The sequence below is a fragment of the Pseudophryne corroboree genome, chromosome 12 (genome assembly GCF_028390025.1).
Source record: "Pseudophryne corroboree isolate aPseCor3 chromosome 12, aPseCor3.hap2, whole genome shotgun sequence".
NCBI classification, from domain to species: Eukaryota; Metazoa; Chordata; class Amphibia; order Anura; family Myobatrachidae; genus Pseudophryne; species Pseudophryne corroboree.
The window spans coordinates 115,327,131-115,348,101 of NC_086455.1; the positions used below are offsets into that span (position 1 = coordinate 115,327,131).

At 47.3% G+C, this 20,971-nt stretch overlaps 1 protein-coding gene across 1 annotated transcript in view; it reads left to right on the forward strand.

The window, feature by feature from the left end:
• PRORP (protein only RNase P catalytic subunit) overlaps positions 1-20,971 on the forward strand; it is a 292,221-nt gene that overhangs the window by 84,716 nt on the left and 186,534 nt on the right. The gene's annotated exons all lie outside the window — the stretch shown is intronic.

Consider the following 20,971-nt stretch of genomic DNA (forward strand, 5'->3'; position numbering starts at 1 on the left):
AATTACCGGTGAGTAAATTCTTATTATATATATATACAGGTTGAGTATCCCATATCCAAATATTCCAAAATACGGAATATTCCGAATTACGGAATTTTTGGAGTGAGATAGTGAAACCTTTGTTTTCTGATGGCTCAATGTACACAAACTTTGTTTAATACATAAAGTTATTAAAGATATTGTATTACATGACCTTCAGGCTGTGTGTATAAGGTGTATAAGAAACATGAATGAATTGTGTGAATGTAGACACACTTTGTTTAAATTACCTTCAGGCTGTGTGTACAAGATGTATATGAAACATAAATGCATTCTGTGCTTAGACTTGGGTCCCATCACCATGATATCTCATTATGGTATGCAATTATTCCAAAATACGGAATAATCCGATATCCAAAATACTTCTGGTCGGAAGCATTTTGGTTAAGGGATACTCAACCTGTATTATAAAATGTTATAATTAAATTCTCCACCTCCAGCCCAAATATTTTTTGTATTTTCCTTCCACCTATTTTCAGATTGACTTCTTACAATGACCCAAGTCTAAATGTAGAGTTACTGTGTCATTCCTTGGAAAGTCCCTAGCGTCCGTTTCCTTCAAACAACACTGTTGCACGTGGATAGTATCTGCCCCACCAATTGCATAGTTTACTATATAATTTGAAATGATTAGATATTTAGGTGGATATACCCATGTATGCGTCACTGCTGCTGGTTTCTGTGATGTGCTCTCCTGAATGGTCTCCAGACTGGTATAGCCATAGCTGGCATTGCACTTTGCAGACTGCTAACCAGCGTGTGTCACTCGTATAAAAGACTATGTTTTGCTGGGCTGAATCATATTCCTGAAATAATAATAATGTTATTTATATAGCGCTCTTTCTCCAAGCCACACAGACATAAAAAGAAAACCTTGTGCGCACAGTAAGCATAATGCAGGATTGGTGTAGGCATTTTGGGTAATAACTTTCATGGGTTTTGTATTCCACCCTCACAGGGTCCCAGGTGAGGCAGCCATCATGGGCGCACTGAGTAGGATTACCCTGAGTGGAATAGTCTACCCCTAGAAGAGATGACACAAAATGGGGGTGGTTGCTGCGTCCTGTCACTCAGGGGGATATATTCAATTGAAGTTGAATCCATTCCGACATTCATTTGTCGAAATGGATTCGACCTTGGCTATTCAATGCAATCTCAATTCGACTTTAAAAAAAGTCAAATTGAGATGCAGGAGAGGAGATGAGCGCTACAGCAGCGTAGCCGGAGGATGTATCACAGCCGTCGCTCACAGCAGCGTCCGCCTGGCTCCAGCAAGCAAGACCTCGCTTGCTGGAGCCGGGTGAACGCTGCTGTGAGCGGCGGCTGTGACACATCCTCTGGATACGCTGCCCCTGCTGTAGCGCTGCTCTCCCCGTCTGCCCGCGGCTCTCCCCCGTTTCTGCTCCCGCATCTCAATTCGTCTTTTTTTAAAGTCGAATTGAGATGGTCGAAAAGGGGTCCAAAACCTGTCGGTTTTGGCCCTGTTTTCGACACAAGCACGCGGATCAACAGCTATTCTGCCGATCCACGTGCTTTTCGACAACTCAAAGTCCTCGACTTGTCGAATAATTTGGGGTTAGATTGAATAGGACGGAACCCCTTCCGACCTAAAAAAGTCGAAAACTGACATCTTTTCGACAGACTGCAGCTTTTGACTTTAATTGAATATACTCCAGAGTAGGGTCGTAACAAAACTACCAGGTCCATGTATTTTTTATCCCATCACCAAGCATATCAGATGAGGCAGGCATGTTGGGCGCATATGAAGGTTACACTGGGAGGTGAGCAATGCAGGGCTCAATGCATACATGGGTAGACTTACACTTGTGTAGTAGTAGTAGTATGGAAAGATCCACATGAATAACATCTTGCCCGCGTAGGAACCATTCGAGGCCACCATCTGGGGTGCACTACGTAGGTCACAATGGCAAGGTGTGCAAACAGTGGAGGTACACATTACAGTAATAGCATACAGTTGGTGGAAGAGAGAAGAAAAAACAAGCACACAAGAATACTTTTTCAGGTAACAAATGGAAGGGGAAAAAGTAGGATAACATTATTTTGATAAAATTATAAATGTCCTGGTCTCATGGGAGCAGTGAGGGTGGGTGTGATAATGCGGGGAGCACACTAATGTCCGATGGAAATAACCGATGTGGTAAATACCAATCACTGAATTTGTCAGCAATTGTTCATGAGAGACGTTCTATAGAGATGGCAGATGGCGCCATCTGATTGGTGTTATGCCGACATTATTAGAACGTCAACATACTATTTTTTTTTTTTTTTTACTGATTCTGTCCCTAATGGGAGCCCTAACACTAACCCCAAGTTTCCTAACTGTGCTGTCAGTGTCGATATTTTGCAGGTGTTGACATTAATGATTTCAACATTTTAACCATGTTGGCGTCATTCATTAAAATTGTGAATATTGACATGTTAAATGGTGACATGGGGTGTATTCAATAATTGTCGGAAACTGACGTCTTGTCGGAAAGACTGTAGTTTTCTGACAGGAATAGGTTGGAAGGGGTTCCGAAATATAGAAAAGGGAGTGCGCTGTCAACGGCAGCCTGTATGGGGATGGTCTAAACCCCTAAAATGGTGAACACAATAAAAAAGAGATACTGGCGCCGGCTGTTAATCCAAATAAAAGGGACAGAATCCCGAATATCAAATTAAAACACACAATTTATTACACATTCATAAAAATGAGGTCTTATGCCCCTCAATCTATAAAAGGAATATACTATAAAATATTTAATAGCATATGCAGGTTTGCCACTCAATAATTATTTAAACCACATTATCTGGCTAGGACTCGGTTCCACAAAAGTTCACAAGTTCTTTCAAATAAGGAATATTGGCCCTCATTCCGAGTTGATCGCTAGCTGCCGTTGTTCGCAGCACAGCGATCAGGCTAAAAATCGGCTGTTCTGCGCATGCGTATGGGCCGCAGTACGCACGCGCAAAGTACTTTCACACAAAACTATGCCGTTTTACACATTGGCGAGCGACGCTTTTCTGTCGCTCTGCTGATCGGTGAGTGATTGACAGGAAGTGGGTGTTTCTGGGTGGTAACTGACCGTTTTCCGGGAGTGTGGTAAAAAACACAGGCGTGTCAGGTAAAAACGCAGGCGTGCCTGGGAAAATGGGGGAGTGGCTGGCCAAACGCAGGGAGTGTTTGTGACGTCAAAGCAGGAACTAAACCTCAGGAGCATCAAGGAAGCTGGTAGCTGTTGACCAGCGAAACGCCTTGAGCCATACTCTTATGACCACAAACGCTGAACCCTATCATCCACACCTCTGGCATCTATTGGACTCTTTTGCACCCACTGGATATTATCAACACAAGCATCTGTGGATCCGGATCAGTCTCCGTTTGCAACTTGGATCTCCGCCAAAATTGAGATACCTAGGGCACCTTCTTTGAAAGATCTGGTAATATTGCTTATTTCAAAGAACTTGTGAACTTTTGTGGAACTGAGTCCTAGCCGGTTTAAATAATTATTGAGGGGACAACAAGTGGCAAACCTGCATATGCTATTAAATATTTTATAGTATATTCCTTTTATAGATTGAGGGGCATAAGACCTCATTTTTATGAATGTGTAATACATTGTATGTTTTTATTTGATATTAGTGAATCTGTCCCTTTTATTTGGATTAACAGCCGGCGCCAGTATCTCTTTTTTATTGTGGAAGGGGTTCCGACCTATTCAGTGCCGGCTGTTTTTTTCGACAAGTCGGGAATTCGCGACTTGTCGGAAGCCTGTCGGAAAGCACACTGCCGATCCACGTGTATTGTCGGAAACGCGGCCAAATCCGAAAACAGGTTTTAGCCCCATTTCCGACAATGTCAATCCGACTTTAAAAAAAGTTGGATTGCCATTGTCGGGAACGGGCCAAACCTATCTGGTTTGGCTGGCCATTGATTACACACATGTCGGATCCTTTCCATTGGAAGGGATCAGACATGTATTAAATATACCCCATAGTGACAGCATACCATGGACTTCAATGTAGTGGAATTGCATGAAGTGTCAAAATTATATTATTATAGACTTTTGAAGTTGAAAGCTTTACTTTACTACAGCACACGCAATAGGCAGGCAGTCATTCAGCGGCTGTGGTGCTGTGTGGACAGTATGCAATCTTTAGACACAGCCTAAAAAAGACAGTACAAGTCTGTGCAAAACTGGAAATTCCATACTGCAATCCGCTTTTGGGTATTTCTGTCTGTATGCATATGTACTTTTCTAAGCCAAACAAATATTATTCTTCACTTGTTCCAAGACAGCAGATAAATTCCTGCATCCTAGAATGTATTGGTTTATTATATTAAAACAGAGGTTAAGAATACTGTATAATAAATTAGGGAACATACATAATAGGGGTGGAGTAAGTGCTATTTTTTGGTTAGCCTGTATGTAGACCTAACTTGGGTTTTACATAATTCAGTTAAACATTTTTTTTTCTTTTTAATTAATTTAGAACTGAAACACACAAAATGAAAATCTCATTTTTTTTAATTTTTTTTTTAAACGAACTTTGTTGACCACTGGCTATTTTATACAAACGCAAGTTGTCTATACACTATACGATATAGTGTTCATTCTAGCACCTGTCAGAACCTGTGCAGTTCCTCCTTCCTGCCTGGGGTGTCACTCTCTGCTGTGGTGCTTCTAGCACGGTCTGGTCTGTATCTCAGTGCTGAGGATACAGATCAGACTGTGCTTGAAGCACCAAAGCAGAGAGCAACACCATAGGTAGAAAATAGGAACTGCATGGGTTTTAAAAGGTGCAGCAATGCTGCGGCGCCGGCAGGAGTCAACCGTAATTTCTGTGATTAAGCAGAAATTGTGTTGCGATCACAATTTATGCTAGATCAAGGATGGGGGGGAGCAGCGGTCACTATGCTGGGCGGCCTTGTCCTGCAATGGGCAGCCCCTAACAAGGATTGCAAATTTGCTACTTAGCAGAATTTGCAATCCAACCTGAATCAGGCCCAGTATGTCCTTCACTGTGCATCCAATAGGACAAATCTGTGGGCAATTCAGTTTTAGATGCAGCATGTAACAATACATTGTGCACCATACAGCAGATCTTGTAGTGTGTATCATTACATCGCATTATGCTTCGCACCCTTGTTCAGGCGAATACACAGCTTCAGATTCATTCTTTGAATTGAATTTAGAAACTGGGAGGTAACGTGATCACACGCTCTGCTATATAACAGGAATCCTCTGCTACATTTGTCTATTTTTAGACAGCATTGTATTTATGGCAGGGACTAGCCCAATCTATACTTGCTAGTCTCTTAGAATGTCCAAAACAGAGAATAGGTCAGCCTTCCACAGACAAGTGGGTGGTCTGCGGACTCAACATGATTTATTCTGGATTATAGCATCATGGTCCCACCCTCTGCTGCAGGTTGCCACAAATCCCAGTGTTGCACAGCAGGGGGTGCTGCTGAGATGACGTGCTTCACAGCAACATACAAAACGTAATACTATAATGACTTTCTATTGGAGCGGTCATTAAGTAAATAATACACAATGCTGCAAGGAACATTCTCTGTTGAAAATGAAGATAACATACAAGTGGTAACTTTTGTTAGTACAGCGTGTAGAGGATTCTGCGATTTCTCCCGTAAACAGCAGTAGCAGGGATGACATCTGCTGGTGATGTGTAGGCATTTAGTTACATGAAAATAGAAAAAAAACATAACAACAAAGCAATAAATAGCACAGCTATGTGTAAGTGGATTGGGATAAGGATTTGTCCCCTGGGGTTAGACGGGTGCACCTTCTTACAGCAGCCCAAATAGTGACATGTCAGTCCAGGGTATTTGGTGCAAATAGCCTCAGCTATTTTTATTTGCGTTAAAATAAAACATAAATGTTAGCATGTCCGGCTCTGTCTAGACATAAAGGGCCTAATTCCGACCTCATTGTAGCAGCAAATTTGTTAGTAGATGGATAAAACCATGTGCACTGCAGGGAGGGTGGGGCGGGGGGTTCAGATATAACATGTGCAGGGAGAGTTAGATTTGGGTGGGTTATTTTGTTTCTGTGCAGGGTAAATACTGGCTGCTTTATTTTTACACTGCAATTTAGATTTCAGTATGAACACACCCCACCCAAATCTAACTCTCTCTGCATGTTATGTCTGCCCCCCCCTGCAGTGCACATGGTTTTGCCCAACTGCTAACAAATTTGCTGCTACGATCAGGTCGGAATTAGGCCCAAAGTTCCCTCTCTGTGTATGAGAAAGACCTACTGGTCCAACTCACATAACAGCAATACAATGCATCACACACTTCAGGCAGCAATGGTGTCTCTCTCTGCAACCAGCAGCTTGATTTCCAGGCAGTGAGACCGTTCCTGTCCAGGCTTTTACCACACCATGCAGATGTAAACACTGATTAGCCTTTTCTTGAGACTTAAAGGGCCTACACACGGTGCGGTATGCACCCGCGATTTAAACCAAATGGTTAAATCACATTGAAAATGTTGCATGCGATGTCGATGCGCGGTCCCGCCATGTCGGTATCACAAGCTCACATCTCATGTGTTTGCATGCCAGATGTGATTAGATCGCAAGCAAACACTGTGCATACTGTACAAAATGCACATACAGTAGTTCAAATCGCACCGTGTGTTATTGAAATATCGGCTCCCGGGACTTGAAGGGAAATCGGATGGTACAGATCTCACATGGTATAAATCTCACCGTGTGTCGTCCCCTTAAGACCCGGACTGGGCATAATGGATGGAGCCCTCTCTCACTCTCCATCTATAACTCCTGGAACCTTATTCTACTTTTTTTTTTTTTAGAACTGGTGATGTTGCTCATAGCAACCAATCAGATTCTACTTAACATCTAGATGCTCCTAGATGATAATTGATAGAATCTGAATGGTTGCTAAGGGCAACATCACCAAAAACTCCCACCTTAGTAAATTTACCTCTAAGAATGTTATCTGTTTATTGGAGTGTGCCTGTGACCTATTTTTTTGTTTTAAGATATATTTCTCTTACGTCCTAGAGGATGCTGGGGTCCACATTAGTACCATGGGGTATAGACGGGTCCCTTGGTAGCAGGGGCGTAGGGAGGCCGGTTCCGGTGGAGCTCGAGCTCCAGGCGCCCAAGACAGTACAGGGCGCCGCAGCTCGACTCTGCCGGCACCTCTGCCTGGCCGCACGGAGCTCGCAGCTGTCAGTCACTGACAGCTGCGAGCCTGAGCAGCGTCAGCTCTCTACCTCCCTCCTTCCTCTCCTCCACCCCTGCGTGCTCTGTGATGCACGGGCGTCTGACGTCAGGCGCCAGACGGGTGGAGACGCGGCGTGGCCAGACTGCACAGGACTGCTGAGACGGAGCAACGGCAAGCAGGAGCGGGGCAGGTGAGTATTGTTTTTTTTTTGTTTTTCTTTAGTGTGTGTAAGCGGCGCCACCAGGGGGCACAAACCAGGTGGCACAGCTACAGGGGCCACTACTACTGTGGGCAAATCTACGAGGGGCACAACTACTGGGGGCAAATCTACTGAGGATACAGCTACACGGGGCAAATTACTGAGGGCACAACTACAGGGGGCAAATCTACAGGGGGCACAACTAATGGGGGCAAATCTACAGGGCACAGCTACTGGGGGCACAGCTACAGGGAGCAAATCTACAGGGGGCTCAGCTACAGGGGCAAAACTACTGGGGGCAAATCTACAGGGGCACAACTACTGGAGGCAAATCTACAGGGGGCACAGCTACGAGGGGCACAGCTACAGGGGGCAAATCTACAGGGAACAAATCTACAGGGGCACAACTACAGGGGGCAAATCTACTGAGGGCACAACTACAGGGGGCAAATCTACAGCTGGCACAACTACTGGGGGCACAGCTACAGCGGGCACAACTACTGGGTCCATAACTACAGGGGGCATAACTGTGGCCATGCCCCTTCCCTATGAAGCCACTCACCTTTTTTTTGCCGCACGCCTTTGGCGCGCACTATGTTTCATCTAGGGGTGTGTGTGTTTGCTAGAACCGGCCCAGGTGGCCACGCCCCCAAAACAGGGGAGGGTGGCGCCGAAACATACCTTGCTCCAGGCACCATGACACCTTGCTACACCTGTGCTTGGGAGCCATGGGCACTTTAAGAGTTTAACAGTGTGGGCTGGCTCCTCCCTCTATGCCCCTCCTACCAGACTCAGTTTACAAAATGTGCCCGGTGGAGCTGGTCACAGCTAGGGGAGCTCCTAGGAGTTCTTTTAGTTTTTATTGTTTTTTTTTAAAAGAGTTAGGTACAGGGAGGCTGCTGGCAACAGCCTCCCTGCTTCGTGGGACTTAGGGAGAGAGGCAGGATCCAACCCTTGAGGTTAATGGCCCCTATCTCAGCTGACAGGACACTGAGCTCCTGAGGGTGATGATCGCAAGCCCCCAAGGCGACCGCTCACTCCCGCAGCACTGCCGCCACCCCCTAACAGAGCCGGAAGATGGAGTGGTGAGTATGACGCCGGTGACCCGACAAGCAGGTCAGCGGCGAGAATGGCAGCATAAGGGTCGGAGAGCAGCGCTGACAGGCGGCGCTCCGGAGGGCTCAGCGGTACCATAGGTGCGGCACTGTGAGGGGCGCCCTGGGCCAGCGCAATACCCTAACACTGGTCAAACTAGGCTAACAGGGGCTAATCCCACTGTTGGCTGCAGCAAACCTCAGGCCAGTATAATAAGTACGGGAAGACGTGCCATTACAGGGGGCTGGGCTTCTCCTCAGAGCGGATCTAGCACTCGCGAGCGCCATTTTCTCCCTGCAGATCACAGCTACAGAGACGCTGACAGGGAGCGCTGATCCTCCACATAACTCCAGCTATCCTGTGCGGTACCAGGGGGTTATAGAAGGGGAGGGAGAGTGTTATTTACTGTTTAACCTATTAAGGTTACTTAGTCAGCGCCAGGCTTTTATCATATAACTGCCTATTGGGGCGCTGTGTGTGCTGGCTCCTTATACTCTGTGTCTCTCTGAAGGTACTCTGGGGGAAATTGTGTCTGACATTTCCTGTGTGTGTGTGTGTGTGTGTGTGTGTGTGTGTGTATATTTATATATCTCACTTTACCATGTCTAGGGACTCTGTTTCTTGTGCTGCAGAGTGTGTATCTTCTCCAGAGGAGTCTATTACATGTACTCAGGAATGCAGTATACTGTCTCAGCCCTCTGAATCCGAACCCCAATGGGTGGCTTCTCTTAAGGGAATGATATCCCAGATTTCATCTAGGATAGCTCATAATGAGACAGAAACTCAGGTTTTGAAAAGATCTGTAGATTTTGTCGTATTCTGCTCCCGCTACCTCATCCAAACCCCCTGATATATATCCTAAGAAGCGTGCTCTTGCCCAAATAATGCAAGTCGACACGGATACCGACTCTGATACAGGAGACGGTGAGGGGGATAACCTGGGGGGTGAGGCATCCCTTGCTAACGGGGTGCAACTCGTGATCGAGGCTATTAGGGACATTTTACACATTAAGGATAAGGTACCTGAGCAGGTAGAGGAGGCTTACTTTACTGACACTAAGAAATCCTCCCTTACATTCCCGGCGTCTAAGGAATTAAACGCATTGTTTGAAAAATCCTGGGAAAACCCAGAGAAAAAATTCCAGATCCCTAAAAGGGTTCTCATTGCTTTTCCTTTCCCTGAGGTGGATAGGAAAAAGTGGGAAAATCCGCCGATAGTAGACGCTTCTGTTTCTAGATTGTCTAAGAAAGTGGTTTTGCCTGTCCCTGGGTGCACCGCTTTAAAAGAGCCGGCCGACTGCAAGATTGAGACTACACTCAAATCTTTATACACAGCAAATGGCGTAGCTTTAAGATACACTATTGCTTGTGCGTGGATTTCTAAAGCCATAGTACAGTGGTCCGGCACTTTACTAGAGGAGTTAGATTCTATGGATAGAAGTGACATTGAATTGTTTCTACGTCACATACAGGATTCTGCAAGTTTCATGGTGGAAGCCATGAAAGACCTTGGACATCTAAATGCGAGAGCTTCGTCCATGGCTGTCTCGGCACGCAGAGGACTCTGGCTGCGCCAATGGTCTGCTAGTGCGGAATCCAAGAAAAGTGTGGAGAACCTACCATTTACAGGTCAGGCTCTGTTTGGGGGAGGCATTAAATGCGTGGATCTCCACGGCAACTGCGGTAAGTCAACCTTTCTTCCCTCTACACCACCGACAAGGAAATCATATCCTATGTCTGCTATGCAGTCCTTTCGGGCTGCTAAAGTTAAAAAGTCCAAATCCCCCTCCACTTTCTTTAGAGCTTGTCGGGGGAAATCCCGAAAACCTGCACCCACAGGTTCCCAGGACCAGAAACCTGGTTCTGCTTCCTCTAAATCCTCGGCATGACGGTGGACCTCCCAGCCTGGAGATTGGGCAGGTGGGAGCAAGACTAAGAAATTTCTGTCATGTCTGGGCGTCCTCATGCCTGGATCCCTGGGTACAAGATATTGTTACCCAGGGGTACAGACTGGAGTTTCAAGAACTCCCACCTCAAAGATTCTTCAAATCAGGCTTGCCAGCTTCGCTGACAGAAAGTGCTATCCTACAGGAAGCCATTCAAAAATTGTTAAGGTCAAATGTCATTGTTCCAGTCCCACCTCACCTACAACACAAGGATTATTATTCAAACCTGTTTGCGGTACCGAAACTGGACGTTCTGTAAGACCGATATTAAACTTAGTCATTGAACCCCTACTTGAGGGAATTCAAATTCAAGATGCAGTCTCTGAGAGCGGTGATCTCAGGTATGGAGGAGGGGGGAATTCCTGGTATCCCTGGATATCAAGGATGCGTACCTTCACATCCCGATCTGGCCGCCTCACCAGGCTTATCTCAAATTTGCGCTGCTGGACTCTCACTATCAGTTCTCAGTTCCAGGCGCTGCCGTTTGGCCTCTCCACGGCAGGAACAGTGTTCACCAAGGTAATGGCGGAGATGCTACTCCTGCGCAAGCAGGGTGTGAACATAATTCCTTATCTGGACGATCTGCTGATAAAAACGTCTTCCAGGGAGAAGCTGTTGCAGAGCATTGCTCTCTCAACTCAACTACTACAGGATCATGGCTGGATCCTGAATCTTCCAAAGTCTAATCTGGAGCCGACAAGGAGACTGTCCTTCCTGGTAATGATCCTCGACATGGAAGTACAGAGGGTGTTTCTGTCGGAGGAGAAAGCGTTGGTGATGCAAACAATGGTCTGGGATGTCCTGAAGCCAGCCCGGGTATCGGTTCATCGGTGCATTCGCCTTCTAGGGTAGTTGGTTGCCTCCTACGAGGCGCTATAGTATGGAAGATTTCATCCACGGTCTTTCCAACTAGATCTCCTGGACAAATGGTCGGGATCTCATCTTCACATGCACCAGAGGATACGTCTGTCACCGAAAGCCAGAATATCGCTCCTCTGGTGGCTGCAAACCTCTCACCTACTAGAGGGCCGCAGGTTCGAGATTCAGAATTGGATTCTCCTAACCACGGATGCAAGTCTCAGAGGTTGGGGGGCAGTCACCCAAGGGGAAAACTTCCAAGGAAGGTGGTCAAAGCTGGAATCCATCCTTCCGATAAACATTCTGGAACTAAGAGCTGTGTACAACGGTCTTCTACAAGCGGCACATCTTTTGAAAGATCAGGCCATTCAGGTTCAGTCGGACAATGTCACGACAGTGGCCTACATAAACAGACAAGGCGGAACGAAGAGCAGAGCTGCAATGTCAGAGGTAACGAGAATCAGCCTCTGGGCGGAAAAGCACGCGGTGGCGCTGTCAGCAATCTTCATTCCGGGAGTGGACAACTGGGAAGCGGTCTTCCTCAGCAGACATGATCTTCATCCAGGAGAGTGGGGCCTCCACCCAGAGGTGTTGTCAGAGGTGACAAGTCTTTGAGGCGTACCTCAAATAGACATGATGGCCTCCCGCCTCAACAAGAAGCTTCTGAGGTATTGTTCGTGGTCGAGGGATCCACACGCAGTTGCGGTGGTGACCCCGTGGGTGTTCAAATCAGTGTATGTGATCGCTCCACTTCCACTCATCCCAAGGATTCTCAAAATTATCAAAATAAAAAGAGTTCAGGCGATCCTCATTGCTCCGGACTGGCCAAGATGGGCTTGGTACTCGGATCTTCTGGAGTTACTGCTGGAAGATCTGAGGTCTCTTCCTCTTCGAGAGGACCTTCTACAACAGGGGCCATTCGTTTATCAAGACTTACCATGGCTACGTTTGACGGCATGGAGGTTGAATGCCAGATCTTAGCTCGGAAGGGCATTTCGAACAGAGTTATTCCTACCCTGATCCAGGCTAGGAAAGGAGTAACGTCAAAGCATTACCATCGGATTTGGAAAAAGTACGTGTCTTGGTGTGAATCCAAGAAGTTTCCTACGGTGGAGTTTCAACTTGGACGGTTTCTCCTCTTCCTGCAAGCAGCAGTGGATGTGTGCCTGCGCCTGGGCTCCATGAAAGTCCAGATTTCGGCCTTGTCCATTTTCTTCCAGAAACAATTAGCTGCCCTCCCTGAGGTTCAGACTTTCTTGAAAGGGGTTCTGAACATCCAGCCTCCCTTTGTGCCTCCTACGGCACCTTGGGATCTTAATGTGGTGCTGCAGTTCCTGCAGTCGGATTGGTTCGAACCTTTACAGGAGGTCGATGTCAAGTTCCTTACTTGGAAGGCGGTCACACTGTTGGCACTGGCATCTGCTAGACGTGTGTCAGAATTGGAGGCATTGTCCTGCAAGAGCCCCTACTTGATTTTCAATGAAGATAGAGCTGAGCCCAGAACGCGTCAGCACTTTTTTCCAAAGGTTGTGTCTGCTTTTCATATCAACCAACCTATTGTGGTGCCGCTACTGACTCCTCAATTACTTCAAAATCCTTGGATGTTGTAAGGGCTTTGAAGATTTATGTGAAGAGAACTTCTCGTCACAGAAAGTCGGACACACTGTTTGTCCTTTATGATCCTAACAAGGTTGGGTGTTCGGCTTCTAAGCAGACGATTTCTCGGTGGATCAGGTGTACTTTCCAGCATGCTTATTCTACGGCAGGCTTTGCCGTGTCCAAAATCTGTTAAGGCCCACTCTACTTGAAAAGTGGGTTCTTCCTGGGCGGCTGCCCGGGGTGTCTCGGCGTTACAGCTTTGCCGAGCAGCAACTTGGTTAGGGTCGAACACGTTTGCTAAGTTCTACAAGTTCGATACTTTGGCCTCTGGGGACCTGAAGTTTGGTCAGTCGGTTCTGCAGGAGCCTCCGCGCTCTCCCTCCCGTACTGGGAGCTTTGGTACATCCCCATGGTACTAATGTGGACCCAGCATCCTCTAGGACGTAAGATCAAATAGGATTTTAATTACCTACCAGTAAATCCTTTTCTCGTAGTCCGTAGTCCTGCATTTGTTACTTGGTTCAGTACTGCCTTGTTACTTGGTTAAGTACTGTTGTTCAGCTGTTGCTGACTTGTTTCAAGCTGGTTGGCTTGGACTTCTGTTGTTATGTGTGAGCTGGTATGAATCTCACCAATATCTGTGTATTTCCTTCTCTCGAAGTATGTCCGTCTCCTCGGGCACAGTTTCTAGACTGAGTCTGGTAGGAGAGGCATAGTGGGAGGAGCCAGCCCACACTATTAAACTCTTAAAGTGCCCATGGATCCAAAGGGACCCATCTATATCCCATGGTACTAATGTGGACCCCTGCATCCTCTACGAACTACGAGAAAAGGATTTACCGGTAGGTAATTAAAATCCTATTTTTTATTTTCAATTTCCAATTTAATAGTACACAAAAATATAATCAGCAGAAACACACGTCACATGAATATGCGAATAAAGTTAACTAGCATACATATCTATGTTTACATTAGAATAAACAAAAAAAGGGGGGGGAAGGGAAAGGGTGAAAGCTTGCCCGGGGTCAGAAATAGAAAGAAAGAGCAGTAAACAAACAGAACGAAAAGGCATGAGATTTGGCAGAGCTGAAGTCGTACATAAAAAGATATAACCGGAACGGTCTAAAAAGTTACGTATGATTAAAACAACAGGTCCCCAATATCTCTAGGGTTAAAACCGTCAGTGCGGGTCTGATAAAGAGCAAACTAAGGACTCCATATTTGAATTAAGCTGGCGGATTTATTATGGAGGTAGCCTGTTATTTTTTCCATGGCATCAATGTACCAGACCTTATTAATGACCGCCTGAAGGGAGGGAGGGTCAAGGCGATTGCAGTGGGAGGCTTATAAGGCATTGGGCTACATTAAGGATCTGAGGGATCTATTCATGAAGCAGTGAAAAGAGTGGAGAAGTGAGCCAGTTGAGAAGTTGCCCATGGCAACCAATCACCTGCTCTGTATAATTTTATAGTATGCAAATTATAAATGTTACTTCAATGCTGATTGGTTCTTCTCCACTGGCTCACTTCTCCACAGTTTTCAATGCTTCATGAATACACCCCTGAGTAACTAGTTTTTCTGCAGCGGGGTACACTGTATTTCACAGGGAATAACATCAGGGTGTAGAGTTGGATCTTGATCCGAGGGACCAACATGCTAAAGCAGGCATGTCCAAACTGCTGCCCTCCAGCTGTTGTGAAACTACATATCCCAGCATGCCCTGACACAGTCTTGCTGTCAGAGAATGCTAAAGCTGTGTCAGGGCATGCTGGGATGTGTAGTTTCTCAACAGCTGGAGGGCCGCAGTTTGGACATGCCTGGGCTAAAGCTTTGACTGTTCCCAGGATGCCTTGCACCGCCTCCTTTATAACTCCGCCTCCAGGCACTGGAGCTCAGTTTGTAAGTTGGAGCTCTGCAGGCAGGTCACTAACAGGGGGGCTGCTCCAGCAGACCTGAAAAGAGCTTTTATAAGAAGCAATAGAAGACTTCAAGGGCTGCAGCATAGGCACTCACAGTGCTAGATGTCATTCTGACATCTCATGCTGCAGCTCCAACACCTCCCCCGGCGGTGCTGTATACTCCCACGCCCTGGTTGCCGGTCACTTACAGTGGAGGGCTCCGGCGCTGCCTAGCACACACACACCTGCCGCTGCTCTCCGGGATCGCGTGGCCGCACCAAGGGAGGAGGTAAGAGGGTCCCTCAGGCGGGACCTGCTGCAAGACGCGATCCGGCGCAGCCTTTGGGAGACGGGCCGCGCACGCTGGTGTGGATACTGTGGTAGTACAGGGACCCCACTAGACCACCAGGGTAAGAGCACAGGTCGTATTACATTATTAATCCGTTTTACAAGGCCCGCAGTACCTGGTGGTGAAGTCCAGCAAGGGGATAAGGCTCTTGCCTATAGCCCCTCCCCCAGCCCCAGGCGCCATTTACTGCATCATCGGCACTGTGCATTTACAGGACACTTAAGTATTCTACATGTCTTTAGACAGTGTTAGTTAAGAACAAGTGCATACATGCATACAGGGCTATTTAGTTCAAGTACCCTGTGATATACATCCAGTCTTTATTGCGCATTGATATAGCTATAAGCCTATATAGCTTTACTTGGTGTTACTAAGTATTTCTAGTCCAGTGCAGTTTTATTGTTTGTCATAATTTCTGCATTGTACATGTGACTGTGTGTGTGCATATAGCTGCTGTGTGATATCACCGTGTATCTCACTAATACTGCTATCCCTATATTCTGTACCCTGAGAGGGACTAAGTGCGTCAGGGTTTTTGTCTGATATAGGTAGCTCACAGGATATACTTATTTTGTATTTTTCTCTGTGATTTTCAGTCACCATATACTTCTTGGATACTCTGTTTGTGCTGTCTCACTACACAGGGGGTTCTTGGTCAGGTATTTTATCTGCTGATATTGTACTGTGTCGCACGTGGTTTACGCTTTCATATCATGTCAGCTGCAAGGGGCGATAGTTCCGTGGCTGATCCCGCAATACTCGGTGATGATGCCTCAGACTTATTGGAGGATAACATAGCAGCTGAAGGTTCAGGTTCTGGGGGTTCTCTACCCCCAGTCAGGTTGCGGCAACGGGGGCACATCAAGACCCACCTTGGGCTGCTTTCTCAACTTTACTGACTACGCTAGACTCGCGCCCCCTATGGGACCTCCCGTGCCTTTACAGCCACATATCCTCCCTGCGGTTAATACGCCATGAGTAGATCTCCTGTCCACTCAATTACAGCAATTGAATCAATCAAAACAGAAACCTAACCCTCGCCCGCCTAAGACCAAGGGGTCCTCTAAGCGGGCCATTACTTCCTCACAATCCACTCATGTTTCGGATACTTCTGATGAAGATGGCGTATATACTGACCCCTAAGACACTGACGCAGATGCTTCTAATGGGGAATCTATTTCACAGGTGGATGTTCCTGACCTCCTAGAGGCTATCAGGCTGATTCTTCAAATTAATGATGAAACAGAACCTGCAGATACCTCTAAGAAACCTGATAGGTTCAAACGTCAGAAGGTTACTAAATTAGTTTTGCCTCATTCTGACCATTTGGTTGACATACGTCAGGAATCCTGGGAGAATCCAGGAAAGAAATTCACACCTCATAAGAAAATGCTAGCTTGCTATCTCCTCGCTGCGGAGTTAAGTAAAAATTGGGAAACGCCACCGCCGGTGGACTCGCAAGTCGCTCGGCTGGTGGTATCATCTGCTCTGCCTGTCACTACCGCCACCTCTCTGAAGGAACCGACGGATAAGCGTGTGGTGGGATGCTTAAAGTCTATTTACACACTTGCAAGAGCTGTGCTTAAGCCCATTATTGCAGCTTCTTGCGCTGCAGAAGCTATTGCAGCCAGGGTTCAGGAGGTGGAAGCGGAGCTGACGTCTAATTTTCCTGATAATGCTAGACAGTGTCTTTCATATATTGTTACAGCCTCTCGTTACATTCAAAAGGCGGCTTCTGATGCCGGTGTTCTGGCGGCCAAAGCGTCTACTATGTCCATTCTGGCTCGCCGGATTCTCTGGTTGAGGTCCTGGTCTGTAGATCTGGACTTTAAGAAAACCTTGGAGGTGCTCCCTTTTAGGGGAACATCCTTTTTGGAGAGGATCTCACCAAGATTGTTGCTGACTTAGCTTCCGCTAAGACTGCATGTCTACCTAGTACTGCTCCTTCTGCTCCAAAGGTTGAGTACCTCCTTTTGTTCCTTTCAACCTCCAGGTAAAGCAAACGGTCAGGCGTACCCGAAACAGTCTCGCACTTCCAAAACCAATAAGCCCAAACCTAAGCATGCCTGGTCTGCTCATCAGCCTGCTTTCAAAACAGACAAGCCTGCTGCATGATGGGGTGTGCCTCCCCCTGGAGGATCCCAGGGTGGGAGACCGACTTCTACGGTTTACCCTGGTATTGTTGAGGACCACTTTGGACGCCTGGGTAAGGGAAGTCATCACTCACGAATACGCCATATCCTTCAAGAAACATTCCCCTCATCAGTTTTGCCTGACAAACATCCCTTTGGATCAGGTAAAAGCAAAAACTCTCCGTCTGCTGGTACAATCCCTCCTGGACTCAGGAGTGGTAGTGCTGGTGCCTCTGGCTCAGAGAGGCAGGGGGTACTATTCAATGCTGTTCCTAGTACCGAAACCGAATGGTTCTTCCCGGCCCATTCTCAACCTCAAGTCTTTGAACAAGTTTGTGAGGATATCCAAGTTTCGTATGGAAACTCTTTGCTCTATTGTTCTGGCTTTGAAGCCAGGGGACTATATGGTATCCCTGGACATACAGGATGCTTACCTACCTATTCCTATTGCCATGTCGCATTAGCAATACCTGCGGTTTGCTATTGGCAACCTCCATTATCAATTCCGGGCCTTACCTTTTGGACTGACCACGTCTCCGCAAATTTTCACCAGGGTCATGGCGGTGATGACGGCCCTGCTCCGCTGTCAGGGTATCGGGATCCTGCCGTACCTGGATGACTTGTTGATCCTAGCGAATTCCCCAGAAGTTCTCCTCCGTCATCTGGATCTGACGGTCCAGTTTCTGCAAGCCCACGGGTGGCTCAACAACTGGAAGAAATCATCCCTGGTCCCTGCCCAGAACATGGTGCACTTGGGGGCATTGTTGGACACACACAACCAGCGGTTGTTCTTGTCACAGGAGAAGGTCCTGAACCTTCAGGACAGAATTCGATTCTTCCTCTCTCGCCCATGAGTGTCGATACACTCGGCGATGCAAGTACTAGGCCTCATGGTGTTGGCTTTCGACATGGTAGAGTACGCTCAATTTCATTCCCGCCCTCTGCAGAAGCTGATTCTTGCCAAGTGGGATGGCCTGCCTCACTAGATCAGGTCTCACATGATCTCCTTGTCTCCGGGGGTTCGTCTGTCACTGAGCTGGTGGCTACAGGACAAACGATTGAGCAGGGGTCGTCCCTTCTGGATCTCCAACTGGGTCCTCCTGACAACTGATGCCAGTCTGAGGGGTTGGAGCAACACTCTCTCCAGAGTCGGTGGACTAGGGAGGAGTTTCTCCTCCCGATAAACATTCTGGAAACATTCTGGAATTGCGGGCTGTGTTCAATGCTCTGAAACTGGCCCAGCATCTGATACAGAACAGGCCTGTTCAAGTACAGTCGGACAACGCCACCACGGTGGCGTACATAAATCATCAAGGCGGCACTCGAAGCCTCATGGCAATGATGGAAATGTCAAGGATTCTTCAATGGGCGGAACGCCATCTGCCAGCCATATCGGCAGTGTTCATTCCGGGGGTCCTCAACTGAGAAGCGGACTTCCACAGTTGTCAGGACGTACACGCCGGAGAGTGGAGTCTTCATCCAGAAGTGTTTCAACTCCTAGTGGACAAGTGGGGCCTACCAGAAATTCACCAAGATTTATACAGGCGTCACCCTCCACAACGTCCGCCACGAACCTGATACCTCCAGCAATCCAGGGTGCAGCAAGAGACCTAGAGGGTCATTCTGACCTGATCGCACGTTAGCTATTTTTTGCAGCGCTGTGATCAGGTCAAAACTCTGCAAAACTGCGCATGCGTATGCACCGCAGTGCGCAGGCACGTCGTACAGGTACAAAGCGGATCACTGCTGGGCGATGGATTTGACAAAGAATCCATTCGCAATGCCGATCGCAAAGAGATTGACAGGAAGAAGGCGTTTATGGGTGTCAACTGACCGTTTTCAGGGAGTGGTTGGAAAAACGCAGGCGTGTCCACGCGTTTGCAGGGCGGGTGTCTGATGTCAATTCCGGGACCGGACAGGCTGACGTGATCGCAGCGGCTGAGTAAGTTCAGACCTACTCAGAAAGTGCACAAAACTTTTTTGTATCGCTCGGCTGCACAAGCATTCGTACACTTGCAATGCGAAAATACACTCCCCCATAGGCGGCGACTATCTGATCGCAGCGCTGAAAAAAATAGCTAGCGAGCGATCAACTCGGAATGACCTCCCTAGAGAGACCAGGAGTGAACAGTGGGTTGCCCTAGAGAGGGATAAGAGGTGATGGGGTAGAGAGAAGCTTAAACCTATATATACATTGGTCCCATATTGTGCAGGTGAGGGAGACAACTGGGTGAGAAGAGACAGCCAATGGACGGAGTTTTGAAGGAATCCCTAACATCGAGTGAAGAGAGATGAGCTTGCAAGCAGCGATTTCTAAGTCCACCCATCTCAGAGTTGTAGTGGGCACAAACCAAGCTTGGCTGAGGTGTGCAGCCAAATAATATAATTTAATATCTGTGAACCCTCTACCCCAATTGAAAGTCACTCTCCGTAGATTCAAAGAGCTAGTTCTGGGGATCTGTTTCCTCTAGACCAGGAATTCCCAACCACGGTCCTCAAGGCACATTAACAGTGCAGGTTTTAGTGATATCCATGCTGCAGCACAGACGGTTAAATCAAAATAACTGAGCTACTAATTAAGTCACCTGTGCTGAAGTCTGGATATCCCTAAAACCTGCACTGTTAGTGTGCCTTGAGGACCGTGGTTGGGAATGCCTGCTCCAGACAAACGATATATATACGTTATGGTAAGAACTTACCGTTGATAATGGTATTTCTCCTAAGTCCACAGGTTCCACAGAATAACAATGGGATATGATGGAGTGACAGCGGATTGGCACAAAACGATCACAAGCTTTCAGTCCTCCCAGGATGCAACGGGCCCGTCCATATATCCCCGCCCACTGGCTCAGTTAAATCAGTTGTATTCCAAAGCATTTAGGCAGGAGCATCATGTAGAGCCCTAATCAGGCGAGAAGAACACACATGCACACCCTTCCGTACAAGAAGGAAGAGGTTTAGTGAGTAGAAAGATCCTCAAATCAGGTGCGTCAGGGTGGGATCCCTGTGGACTTAGGAGAAATACTGTTATCAACGGTAAGTTCTTACCATAACGTATATTTCTCTTACGTCCTAGAGGATGCTGGGGACTCCGTAAGGACCATGGGGTATAGACGGGCTCCACAGGAGACATGGGCACTGTAAAGAACTTTTAGTATGGGTGTGCACTGGCTCCTCCCTCTATGCCCCTCCTCCAGACCTCAGTTAGATTTTGTGCCCAGAGGAGATAGGGTGCATTACAGGGGAGCTCTCCTGAGTTTCTCTGAAAAAGAATTTTGTTAGGTTTTTTATTTTCAGGGAGCACTGCTGGCAACAGGCTCCCTGCATCGTGGGACTGAGGAGAGAGAAGCAGACCTACTTAAATGATAGGCTCTGCTTCTTAGGCTACTGGACACCATTAGCTCCAGAGGGAGTTGGAACGCAGGTCTCACCCCGCCGTTCGTCCCAGAGCCGCGCCGCCATCCTCCTCACAGAGCCGGAAGATAGAAGCCGGGTGAGTATAAGAAGAAAAGAAGACTTCAAGGCGGTAGAAGACTTCAGATCTTCACTGAGGTAAGCGCGCAGCTGTAACGCTGCGCGCCATTGCTCCCACACAGTACACACACACTGAAGGCACTGATGGGGGCATGGCGCAGGGGGG